Source organism: Zootoca vivipara, chromosome 3, assembly GCF_963506605.1.
Source record: "Zootoca vivipara chromosome 3, rZooViv1.1, whole genome shotgun sequence".
In the NCBI taxonomy this organism is placed as follows: Eukaryota; Metazoa; Chordata; class Lepidosauria; order Squamata; family Lacertidae; genus Zootoca; species Zootoca vivipara.
This window is the reverse complement of record NC_083278.1, coordinates 102,782,589-102,795,686: the sequence shown is the minus strand read 5'-3', so window position 1 is coordinate 102,795,686 and position 13,098 is coordinate 102,782,589. Positions and strand designations below refer to the sequence as shown.

Genomic DNA, 13,098 nt, shown 5'->3' with positions numbered 1-13,098 from the left:
CCCCAAAAAAGATTAAGTAGGACACATGGAAGACATTTATAGTGTTATGAACTGTGTTGTGTTAGTTGATAGAGAGAGGTGTTTTGTCCTTTCTCTCCCCCCCCCCTCTGTTTTTCTTTCTTGTAACTCTGGAACTGGAGGTCTCCCAGTAAAATTGATTGACGCTAAGTTCATGGCAGACAAAAGAATTCTTCACAAAACATGTAATTATGGAATTCGCCGCCACATGATGTGGTGATAGCCAATAGTCTAGTTAGTTTTAATAAGCATTAAACAAACTCATGGAGGGTGCCTGTTGGGGGCGGGCGGGAAGGAAGGAAGGTTAATTCATCTAGACTAGGGGTGTGGAGAGCTGCCATCTCTTGGGTGTGGGATGTAATCTGCCCAGTTCCAGAGCCAAAGATGGTGGGCACCCACTTTTCTCTCTTGATTCTGTCTCTTCTCTCTCTGCGTGTGTGTTGTTAGACTACAACTCCCATCATCCCTGACCATTGGCCATGCTGGCTTGGGCTGATGGGATGTGGAGCCCAAGAGCACCTGGAGGGCCCCAGATTGCTCAGCCTTGTCTTGTGGTGTGAGTAAGCCGGTGTCTGCTCCCACTCCTAGAACATTCCCTTTCATTCCATTGGAGAAGAATTGCAGCTCAGTATGAAGAGCACTTTGCATGCATCCTAGTTTCGGGTTCAGTTACCACCCCAGGCTAGAAGAGACCCTATTTGAAATCCTGGAGACATGCTGCCATGTTGACCCCATCGTGGGCCAGTGGTCTGGCTTATGAGACATCTTCCTATGCTCCTCTGATGCCACCATGCTGCTTTTTCACTGAAGGAGTCCGAAGTGTCTTAACTCCTAAGCTTCTATCACTTAAAATCTTCCATGGCACCCTAACTGGGATCTGGAGTTCTTTGAATGCTGGTTTCATTTTGCCCAGCTTAGTCCTGAGCATTACACTTAAGACGCTTAATTCATCAATTCTCTTCTTACCAAAACTTTAGAGGCATAGTTAGCAACTAAGTACCTGGCAGTCCCACTTGAGGGGGAGCCCCCTTTGTACATATTTAGCCCACACTCTTCCTTCATCCTCCTCTCTCTCCTGCACACTGTATGAAATGAATGTGGGCTGGGACAGGGATGTGCAAGAGAAAGTCGCCTCCTCTTTATGCTTTTCTGGTTCCTCCTTGTTAGTTTTCTGGCTGGAGGGCTAGAGGCAGAAGATGGAGAACTCGTGCCTCTCTATCTCTCACTTGGTCCAATCGCTTGGAGCATTTCCAGTGACATGCGGTAGGGGAGTGGGAGATGTTCGATTCAGTTTGAAGCCGAACCGAAACCCAGCCACCCTTTGAAATTCTCACTTCTTCAAATTTTGCATCACCGGTTCTCCAGCCAAGGAATGAATGTACTAGAGTAAACAGACTGTCTATTGTAGCAAACGTACGGAGGAGACACATTTTTGCATTGCATAAATGTGCATATGAGGAGAAATCCGCACCAAAATGCTATGAATTTTCACAAGGTCTTAATTCACAAACCAGTGCAGAAGTGCGGAGGACTGAACTTTATAACGGAAATCAAAATTGACACCTTGGACCATACCTACATTTGGCAGGGGCGTGGCGGATGCTCATCTTATGCAGCACCCAAAAAGAGGAGAACCATCAACCAAAAAAGTGGGGACAAAAGGACACAATTTGCTTAAAAGTTGCATGTGCCATTTTATGTGTATAGATACAAATGTAGAACCAGTTACTAAAATTTAAGTAGAAATACAGGGCATCTCACTATAGTGGGGAAGGCACTGGCCAGAGGTGACCTGTAGTGCTTGCTCGGTCCAATTCCCAGGTTCTTTCTAAGTATTTGATAGGTTCTTCCTTCTTAGGTTTAAACTAGACTTGGCTTCAGCTAGACTCTGCAGGTATGGCCAAACTTGGCCCTCCAGCTGTTTTGAGACTACATCCCATCACCCCTAGCTAACAGGATCAGTGGTCAGGGATGATGGGAATTGTAGTCCCAAAACTACATGGCCATGCCTGGGCTAGAGGAACTGTCCCCTATAAAGCAGGGCATATCGCCGAGAAGGAGAATGGGATAGAGAGTTTGCAAATTGGCGAGAGGGGCAGTACTCCTCAGGCTGCTAGTTGCTGATCCTCTATTCTAAGATAAGATTATATTGAAGATGCTTTTATAGACTGTACATTGCACTTTGACATGAATTATTAACTGGCTATTGTTCATGCTGAAGAAATCCAGGCAATAAAGTAACTAATAATGTCCAAATACCCAAGTGTGCTTTGTCTACATTACTTATCAAAATGCTAATGTCCTTGTAAAATACCACTTTTGACTCTCGGCTAGAAGAGCCCTTTGAGTGCCTTCAGTGAGGAAAAAGGACCTGATTTGAGAGTACCTGCATCACAGTTTTTTTAAAATAAAAAACATTCTGAGTTTGACGGCTTAAGCATTCTATGGCTCTGTTCTGCATTTCCGCACCAATTTTGGTTTATATTTTTAACTTGAGTTAGATAACTTGAGATATAATAATCCTCTCATGGGCAGGCTATCTTTGACTTGAAACCTTTTATCTTGCTAATCAGGTGACACCATATTCCAAATGTGTCAAACTAAATCAGGATTATGATTGTCAGTCTTAACTCTGATTACTTAACATCCTGGTTTTCAAATGGCTTCCCTGGGAACCCTTTGAGGTTCTTTGTTACTATCAGCTGGAGGAGCAGGCGGGGAGAGAGAGAGAGACATGCAGCTAGGATTTTAGTTTTTAATTATGCAAAATACGGTAAAACCATGCTCCTAGTTGCTTTGAAACAGCATAGAAAGGGTGGGGAGAACACCTTAAAAAGGCAGGAAAAATATAAAGGAAATAAAGGTGTGATTCAATCATATACTGTAGTGGCAAATTTGGGGTGCACAGTTCTAGTTGCTTGGGAAAAAGAAGAGTTTGGATTTGATATCCCGCTTTATCACTACCCGAAGGAGTCTCAAAGCGGCTAACAATCTCCTTTCCCCTCTGTCACAGTGGCCGGAGTGGGCTACTTCAGAGTAACGACGCTACGCAGCTCTGCATTTTATTCTTTTATTGGTGCTGCGTATTTACAGTGCTGAAGTCATTGCTATTTACACGGAGTGATGTGGTCAGTCGGTTCCAGCACCTCCGAATGGCTTTTGGCGCGTCTTTCTCCAACACAAAAGCTTTGGCAGACCCATCCTCTTTCCCCTCCTCTTTCTGCGTAATTCCGGAGTTGGGGGGATGGGTCTCCCCCCCTTATTCGCCCCTTCCTGTCCCACCTGGGACCCTGGCTCCTCTACCTTGCCTGAGCCTCGGACACGACTTCCTGCTTCCCCATTGGAATCGGAACTCTCTCTGCTTTCCCCTGTGCTCGGGGATGGGCTTGAACTCAGGAGGGGAGGGACTTCGCGATATCCCCTGTCCCTCACATCCACCCCCCTCCCAAGCTCTCCTTCACCCCTCCCCAGGTCCCCCCCAGGTGTCGGTGACGACTGGAAGCCTAAGAACTCAGTGCTTTCCGAGCCCGTTGGTGTGAACACCTCCCCCCAGTCCTGCGAGCCCCCCCCCCTTCCGCCTGGGAGGACGGGAATCCCAAAAAGTCCGTGGCGTCAGAGCTGGTAGGGGTAAAAATGTTCTGCCAATCTGCTCCTTCCTCTGACTGGGTGGATCTCGGTGACACCCATACCTCATCCTCTGGTTCCTCAAACTCCGCTTCCCAGCGCCATGGTGAACTGCTCTCCCGTGCTTCCTCCCCCTCCCCCTCCCTTTCCATGTGCCAGGGCTTGGGTCTATGGGGAAAGAGGGCGTGAAATTCTTCTACCAGGAATTCCTCTTGTATCTGAGTGGCTGGGACCCATTCATTCTGGGACGGTGGAGCATCCTCCCATGCCATGAGGTACTCCAGGCCCCCCACCCCCCTCCTTGAGTCCAGGATGGCCGTGGCCTCATTGAGTTGCTCCCTGCCTTCTCTCTCCCCCCCTTCCTCAGGGGTTTGTTCGCTGCCTCGGAGCCTGCTGCTTTCCCTGTACGGCGACAGCAGCGATCTATGAAACACTGGGTGCACCCTCATGTCCTCTGGCAGTGCCAGCCTGTATGCCACCGGGTTGACCTGTTGCGTGACCGTGAAGGGGCCCAACCTTCTGGGCGCCAGCTTTTTGCACCTCCCTCTGATGGGAAGGCCCTCCGAGGACAACCAAACTTTGTCCCCCACCCTAATGACCTCCCCCGGTCGCCTGTGGTGATCTGCCCCCTTCTTGTACGCTTCCTTGGCTCTCTCCAAGTGTTCTCTGAGCTGCTGGTGCACCGTCTCCAGTTCCTCTGCCCAATCCTCAGCCTGTGGGCCCTCCTCCTCCTCCTCCCCCTCCCTCTCTGGGAAAGATCTGAGGTCGCGCCCGTAGTTGGCCTTAAAGGGCGACACCCCTGTGGAGACGTGCACCGCATTGTTGTAGGCAAATTCTGCCAGTGGCAGGCGATCCACCCAGTCCGTTTGCCGCTGGCTGACGTAGCATCTCAGGTACTGCTGCAGAATGGCGTTGACCCTCTCCGCCTGTCCATTGGTCTGCGGGTGTCTAGCCGTCGACAAGCTGACCTCCACCTGCAGGAGGTTCATGAGCCGCCGCCAGAACCTGGAAACAAATTGGCGGCCACGATCCGAAATAACCCTTAAAGGTAATCCATGCAGTCTGAATACGTGATCCACAAACAGTTTGGCTGTCTCTTCTGCAGAGACCGCCCTGGCACACGGTATAAAGTGGCACATTTTGGACATGAGGTCCACCACCACCAACACTGCGGTCTTGCCCCTGGAAGAAGGCAGATCTGTGATGAAGTCCATGGACACCACTTCCCACGGCCTGTGTGGCGTGGCTAAGGGCTCCAGCAATCCCGGTGGCGCTGCTCTGACCACCTTTGCCCGCTGACAGGTGTCACAGCCCCGTACATAGTCTCGAACATCTTCCCGCACCCCTGGCCACCAGAAGTGTCTCATGACTAGGTGAGCGGTTTTGTCCCTCCCAAAATGACCCGCCGTTGGGTTGTCGTGCATCTGCTTGAGGACCGTACGTCTAAGCTGGGTGGTGGGCAGGTACAGTGCACCCTTGTAGAAAAGCAGCCCCCTGCGTTCTGCAAAGTCTTTTGCCTGCTCCCCCCCCCTCTCAGTTCTCTGAAGATGCGGTTGGCAAAATCATCCGCTGCCGTCAGTGCTGTGAGTTCTGCCTCGCTCACCACTGCTGCTCCGCAGGACCATGCTGACGGGGGGAAAATGTGCCTGGGTGCCGGTGGCGCCTCCTCCTCCATGTACTCTGGCTTGCGGGAGAGGGCATCCGCCCTGACATTCTGCTCTCCCGGGATGTAGTGTATGGAGAAGTTGAAGTTCGAGAAGAACTCTGCCCACCGTATCTGCCGCTGGTTGAGCACCCTGGCAGTTCTCCAGAACTCCAGGTTCTTGTGGTCTGTGCACACCTGGATGGGGTGCTTGGCGCCCACCAGGAAGTGTCTCCAGTGCTGGAACGCAGCGTGGATCGCAAGAAGTTCCCGATCAAACACCGTGTAGTTTCGCTCTGGCTGGGTCAACTTCCTGGAGAAGAAGGCACAGGGTCTCCACTCTCTGTTGGCGTCCAGTTGCAACAAAATGGCGCCCACAGCTTTATCAGAAGCATCTGTCTCCACGCGTAGGGGCGCGTCCTGAACCACGTGGAACAGGTTCTGGTCTGAGGCGAACACCCTCTTGAGGCTTTCGAACGCTGCTTGCGCCTCTGGTGTCCACCTGAACTTCTGCTTGCCTCTCAGGCAGTCAGTGATGGGAGCCGTAACGCGAGAGAAGTTCTTGATGAACTTCCTGTAGAAGTTGGCGAAGCCTAGTAGGCGTTGGGCATCTTTGCGCGTCCTGGGGCTGTGCCAGTCCAGGATGGCCTGCACCTTGTCCTTGTCCATCGCCAGCCCCTTGTCTGACAGCTTGTAGCCCAGGAAGTCCACCTCCTTGGTGTGAAACTTGCACTTCTCCAGCTTCACATACAGGTGGTTCTCCTTCAGGCGCTGCAACACCTCCCTGACATCTTTCACATGCTGCACTGGGTCATCGGAATAGATAAGGATGTCATCCAGGAAGACCAAGCATTTCCTGAAGAGGAGGGACCCCAGGACGTGGTGCATGAAGGCCTGGAAGCATGCTGAGCCCCCTTGCAACCCGAAGGGCATCACCAGATATTCAAAAGAGCCCAGAGGCGTGAACATCGTGGTTTTCCATTCATCGCCTTCCCGGATCCTGATCAAGTTGTACGCCCCCCTCAGGTCTAGCTTGGTGAAAATCTTGCCCCTGCGTGCCGCTGTCAGGAGATCATCCACTCTGGGCATGGGGAAAGCCACTGGCTCTGTCACTGAATTCAGCCGTCTAAAATCCACCACAAGATGGCGCTGTTGCGTGTCTTTCTTGTCCACCCAGAAGACCGGGCTGCCCCCTGCTGCCTTGCTTTCTCTGATGAACCCCCGCTTGAGGTTCTTGTCGATGAAAGCGCGCAGATCCTCCAGTTCCTGGTCTGACATGGCGTACAGCTTGGCTGGGGGTATAGTTGCCCCTGGCACCAGGTTGATCTGGCAGTCAAAAGGCCTGTGTGGGGGTAGGTGGTCGGACTCCGCTTCGCTGAAGACCTCCTGCAGGTCCCAGTACGGCTTGGGTATCGCCTCACCCCCTTTGACGTGCATGGTGGCCACCGTGGCTATGGGAGGCCCCTCCCCTGGTTGGTGCTGCATGCAATGTTCCAGGCAAAAGTCCGATCCAAAAGTGATGCATCTCTGGTGCCAACTGATGGAGGGGTCGTGGCGCGCCAGCCAGCTCATGCCCAAGACGATGGGGGGGTCTGAGATGGTGGTGACGTTGAATGCCAGTGTCTCTGAGTGCCTTCCCACCGTCATTTTCATGGGGGGGGGTTTGATGAGTGATGGCCCCTCCCAGCAGCTCTCTGCCGTCAATGGTCGCCACGTGCAGAGGAAAATCCAGCTGCAGAAGCTGGATCTGGTGCTCTTCTGCAAAGTTTCTCGAGAAGAAGTTCGCTGACGCCCCACTGTCAATTAGGGCGAGGACCGTCAGGGGATAGCCATTTGGGAGCGTGAGCGTCACTTCTAGAACCACTCCTGCTCTGGGAGGGGTGGGCTGGCTCTGCTCCTCTCTGTGCGGGTGGGTGGGCTGGGGCTGTTGTCTGCTGACTGTGCCTGGCTGCTGCCCCTTGTCTCCTGCAGCCAGGCTTTCCCGTTTCCCTGCTGTGGTGCTGCGTCAGTGGGGGAGGGCACAACCGTTCCCGCCTTTCCTTGCCACTCCCTGCGATGTGGGCAGTCTCTGACGAGATGCTGGGGGGAGTTGCAGAGAAAGCAATTCCCACCCCTTCCCTCCTTGCGTCTTGGCGCCGCTGGGGTTTGAAAAGCCCGCGCGCGCGCGCTATCAATCTGCATGGGTTCCTGGTCCTGGCTGGCCCCAGGCGTGGCTTGAAAGGGTTGTTGGGGGAGTGGCTTCTCCTGCGACCGTGGGAACCAAGCCCGCTTTGCGCGCGTTGCTTGCTTGTCGCTCCACCGGGATTCCTGTCTCACCCCCACCGCCAGAGCCGCTTTGCTCAGCTGATCCATATTACTGGGCTTTGGACCTCTCGAGAGCTCATCCTTCACCTCCTCATGCAACCCCAAGTAGAACGCCGCTTGCATTGGGGGTGACTCTAGTTCCCACCCCAATCTGTGCACCAGCATGGTGAATTTCGCCCAATACGCGCGAACTGTCATATTTCCTTGGCGTAAATTATGAAGTTCCTCCTTAGTCTGGTCCATATGACTATCGGACGAATACATCGTTTTCAAACCTTCTAGAAATAGTTTGACATTCTTCATGCAAGGATTCTTTGTTGCGATTAACGGTCTTAGCCACTCCCTGGCTGCCCCGGTAAGGTGCTCCACAATAAACGCTACCCTGTGCTCATCATCAGGGAACTCATCGTGGTGCAGCTCAAGAGCATACACAATCTCAGTCTCAAAGCCCTGATATTCCCTCGGGTCTCCATTGAACTTGCTTACTAGGGTCCCGGCTCTCCTTCCTGGCAGCACTTGGACTTGGGGTGCCCCTCCCGCCTTGTTTTTCTCTGCATCCAGCTTGTTTTGGAGGTCTACCGCCACCGCCCTTAATTCCTGCTCTCTTTCCTGTAGCGCTCTCACCTGTTCCGCAAGTTGTAGCCGGTCGTCCTGGACCTTCTTAGTCTCTTCTTTAGCTGCCTTCAATTCCCCCTGCGCCTGCAGCGACAGCTGCTGCAGTTCTTGCTGGGCTTTCTCCGCGATCTGCCGCCATCTCTCCGCCTCTGACACGCTCATCCCGGCAACTCCAAAGTAGCCCAAAAAAGGATTCGGAGGTTGCTGTCACAGTGGCCGGAGTGGGCTACTTCAGAGTAACGACGCTACGCAGCTCTGCATTTTATTCTTTTATTGGTGCTGCGTATTTACAGTGCTGAAGTCATTGCTATTTACACGGAGTGATGTGGTCAGTCGGTTCCAGCACCTCCGAATGGCTTTTGGCGCGTCTTTCTCCAACACAAAAGCTTTGGCAGACCCATCCTCTTTCCCCTCCTCTTTCTGCGTAATTCCGGAGTTGGGGGGATGGGTCTCCCCCCCTTATTCGCCCCTTCCTGTCCCACCTGGGACCCTGGCTCCTCTACCTTGCCTGAGCCTCGGACACGACTTCCTGCTTCCCCATTGGAATCGGAACTCTCTCTGCTTTCCCCTGTGCTCGGGGATGGGCTTGAACTCAGGAGGGGAGGGACTTCGCGATATCCCCTGTCCCTCACACCCTCCTTCCCCACAACAGACACCCTGTGAGGTGGGTGGGGCTGAGAGACTTCAGAGAAGTGTGACTAGCAGCTGCATGTGGAGGAGCGGAGACATGAACCCGGCTCCCCAGATTACGAGTCTGCCGCCCTTAACCACTACACCACACTGGCTCTTGGGCAACAAACCCGCTTCCTCCAAATTTCTGTTAACGAACCAGAATGACTTTGGGCACATCCACTTTCCTACATGTAGCAATCCACCCCTTTCTCATTAAGGCAAACCACAGTTTACTGGTTTGGGCAAACTACGTTGCCAGAGAAGAGGGGGAGAAGATGAAACACATAATCTCAGACAGGTAATGCTGATCATGGCTGAACCACCCGCCCCCCTGTAATAAAGGGGAAGGGGTTAAAAAAATGTTTTTCAAAGCATTGTGGAACTTGATCAACAGCACATTGGCTCATTTTCTTTTTTGGCAGTGCTTAATTCAGGTCCGTATATTTAAAGCTATGGTTTTCCCAGTAGTGATGTATGGAAGTGAGAGCTGGACCATAAAGAAGGCTGATCGCCGAAGAATTGATGCTTTTGAATTATGGTGCTGGAGGAGACTCTTGAGAGTCCCATGGACTGCAAGAAGATCAAACCTATCCATTCTTAAGGAAATCAGCCCTGAGTGCTCACTGGAAGGACAGATCCTGAAGCTGAGGCTCCAATGCTTTGGCCACCTCATGAGAAGAGAAGACTCCCTGGAAAAGACCCTGATGTTGGGAAAGATTGAGGGCTCAAGGAGAAGGGGACGACAGAGGACGAGATGGTTGGCATGGGGTCACAAAGAGTCGGACATGACTAAACTGCCATTCCTTCAGTGTTGCCGGGGGGGGGGGGAGTAAGTCTTGGTCAGAGATGCTTGTGAGGGAGCGGGAAGCCTGAGGCCAGCAGAGGGAAGGGCGTGAAGAGCAGGACTGGCATCCGAGAGGAAGGCGTTCTTCGAAATGCACAGGCGTGCTTGCTCAGCTTGCAAGCGAAGCTGTGGCTGCTTCAGCTGAGCTCAAAGGGGTGCTGGGAGGCTCAGCCCGTTCCTTTCTTGTGCCTATTTTTAGGCCTTTAGCTTATTTCCATGAAGGATATTGAATCCATGGGGATTCAAGCTTAGCAGCGAGGGAGCCTGATGGGTGATATTCACTTTACGGGATGCAGCTTGCAATTTCCAAACAGACTGGCATTGACGATAATGTAATTGCTGCGCAAACCCCACTGTCCACCACCCCAGATTTTGTTCGTCCTCTCTCTCTCTCCTCTCGGTGTCCATGTTTAGAGAGCTCCACCAACAAGCCTACCGCTGCTTTGGGGCTTGGGAGCGGCTTCCAGTCCTCTCTCAGCCCCAGGGAAGTAACGCTGGCCGTGGATTGCTGTTAGCTCCATTTGCAGGAAGCAGGCATCCTGCAGGGACACCATAATGAACATGGCAATGAGAGAGAGAGAGAGAGAGAGAGAGAGAGAGAGAGAGAGAGAGAGAAGCAGCGATCGCTGTGAGCAGAACAGTGAACTGATGCCAGCTTAGCTCAGCCTCCGCCAGTGTTTCCTCTGTCTGTGTCGGACCATTTCCAACGTCTGCCTTTGCATGTGGAAGGAGCGATTTAGTAGAATCGGATGCATTTCTCCTCTTCTACGGCTTTGTAGTAGCTGCACACATGCTGCTTGGACAGATCTGTGTGCCCGGCTTGTTACCAATAACCCCCTTTTTTAGGGTGGGGAGAGGAGGGAGAGAGAGAGAGAGAGAGAGAGAGAGAGAGAGAGAGAGAGAGAGAGAGAGAGAATATGTCCTCCTGTTTTCAGAGATTTTCACATTCCTGAGTGGTCTAGGCAGTCATTTATTTCCTCTGTTCCTTACCTAAAGGGTGACTGAAGCCAGTAAACTGCTGCCACCTTGAGGACATTGCAGGCTAGAGGTGTGGAGTTTCCTGTTCATCAGACCGAAAATGAACTCTTTGCGAAGCCAGGCCTGGGTGGCAGAAGCTGTGGAAAGGGTTAGAGCAGGGGTAGGCAACCTACAACCTGGGGGCCGGATGCGGCCCAATCGCCTTCTCAATCTGGCCCACGGACAGTCCGGGAATTAGCGTGTTTTTACATGAGTAGAAAGTGTCCTTTTATTTAAAATGCATCTCTGGGTTATTTGTGGGGCATAGGAATTCGTTCATTCCCACCCCCCTAAAAAAAATATAGCCTGGCCCACCACATGGTCAGAGGGACGGTGGACCGGCCCACGGCTGAAAAAGGTTGCTGACCACTGGGTTAGAGGGATTGGCTAGAGGGATTGGCATGTGGAGCAGGCTTGCCCGAGCCGTCAGAAATATTGGTGTTACGAGAAGTGTGGCATGTGGCTTGTCTTGCTCGGATAAAACTGCAACGAGTCTAGGGACACCTTTGAAGACCAGCACATGCATTATGACATAAGCTTTATTGTAGGGCTAGAAGAGCATTTTTCTCACCCGCATTTGGAAGTGAACCAACCCCATTCACACCGAATCCCCAGACTAACACATGAATGAGAGCGCGATAACCTGTCAGATTTTGCCCTTTTCTGCATTTCGCAATACAGTGCTTGGCTCAGGAAAAAACAAACGATCAAAATATTTAAGGAAAAGAAAGCACATGTTAAGGCAAATAGGGGAAACGAGTACTTTGAGATAAATAAATGCAAATTCTTAGGCACATTTTTTTTTAAAAAAAGTTCACAGGTTAGTGCACAAACACGACAGAGTGGATCTTTGAATGAATGCATCCATAATTGACGTAGATAGGAAACAGACAGATCCATCCCTAATTCTGTGGGTTAGAGTCCACTTTTGTCAGGTGCCTGAAGTGATGTCCTTGGTTATCAGGTGTGAGTGTGAAGTGTACCCCTAGACAGGAGCCGACATTCCCATCAGCGCTCCCACACTGGCGCAATATCCCTCCTGCCCTCCTGTCCCTCATGCTGGTAAACAACCACAATGCTAATACTGGGAGGCCAGCTCTGTAGTGCTGCACCACACCAGCAAGTATATGTCTGTGCCTCTGTCTATCTATCATCTATCTATCTATCTATCTATCTATCTATCTATCTATCTATCTATCATCTATCTATCTAAACTTTTAGGCACCAGGTGAAGATGTTGCTGTTCACTCAGGAACATGGCTCATAACTGGGGGTCATATGGTGTCATGATACCCTAGCTTGTCTTGGTGCTCATCTTGTAGAAGGATAGGGTAGAACTTGTCCCTTTTATGCAGTTGCAGGATGAGCACGTTTTGTCCATGATGACTTCGTATCTTTTTGATGTATGGTGTATTTTAGATATTGTAGTATACAGTGGTGCCTCGCTTAACAAATGCCCTGCTTAACAAAATTTCCGCCTAACAAAAGGATTTTTCGAGCGAAGGTTGCCTCGTTAGACGAATTCGTTTTATGAAAAATTCGTCTAGCGAATCGCGGTTTCCCATAGGAATGCATTGAAATTCAATTAATGCGTTCCTATGGGCAAAAAAAAAAATTCAAAAAAATTCAATGCATTCCTATGGGATTCGCTAGACGAATTTTTCGTTATAATAAAAGACCCGTGGAACGCATTAAATTCGTCTTGCGAGGCACCACTGTATGTGCTTTTATAACTGCATTTTATATAATAAACATAGAATGAACGCAGTAACAACACGCACAAGCGTAGAGGAAAACATGGCAAAGAATGGGACATGGTTAAAAAATGTTGATCTAATAATAAACTGGGGAAGGGGGACGCAGAGAATCGGTTTTTGTGTATTTTGCTCCTACTCCTTTTGAGAGGGGAAATCTCTCTCCCCCCCCTTTCCACCAAGAACAGAGCCTCTCTGCCTCCAAGACTCTGCTTTTCTTCTTTCCTTCTCCTTTGTTGGCTTTGAACTTTCTTCTTCCCTCCAAGCATCCCTGAACAAGACTTATTAACAGCAAGATTGAAGGAATTAACAGAGAAACGAATCTCCCACCTCCCCTTTTTGTCACTGATAAAAAGAAGACGTAAGCCAATAGGGAGCCCATGCTGAAAATCTGTATTTGAAATCAAAAGAAGGTTGAATACGCTATTCTTTTGACTTTAAATATTGCTTTTTAACTTTTATGTGTGGTCCCAAGAGGGGGGGGCGGGGGCGGCAAAAATTAGTGCAGGTAGGAAGAGAGATCCAAAGAAAGCATACCCCCCCATTTCCTTCAATCACCCTATTCTTCCATTTTCTTGTTGGCATCCAGTTAAGGGACAAACTAGATG

General features: G+C 50.9%; 1 protein-coding gene across 3 annotated transcripts in view; it reads left to right on the top strand.

The window, feature by feature from the left end:
- Positions 1–13,098, top strand: part of LOC118083080 (phosphofurin acidic cluster sorting protein 2) — a 175,216-nt gene that overhangs the window by 91,567 nt on the left and 70,551 nt on the right. The gene's annotated exons all lie outside the window — the stretch shown is intronic.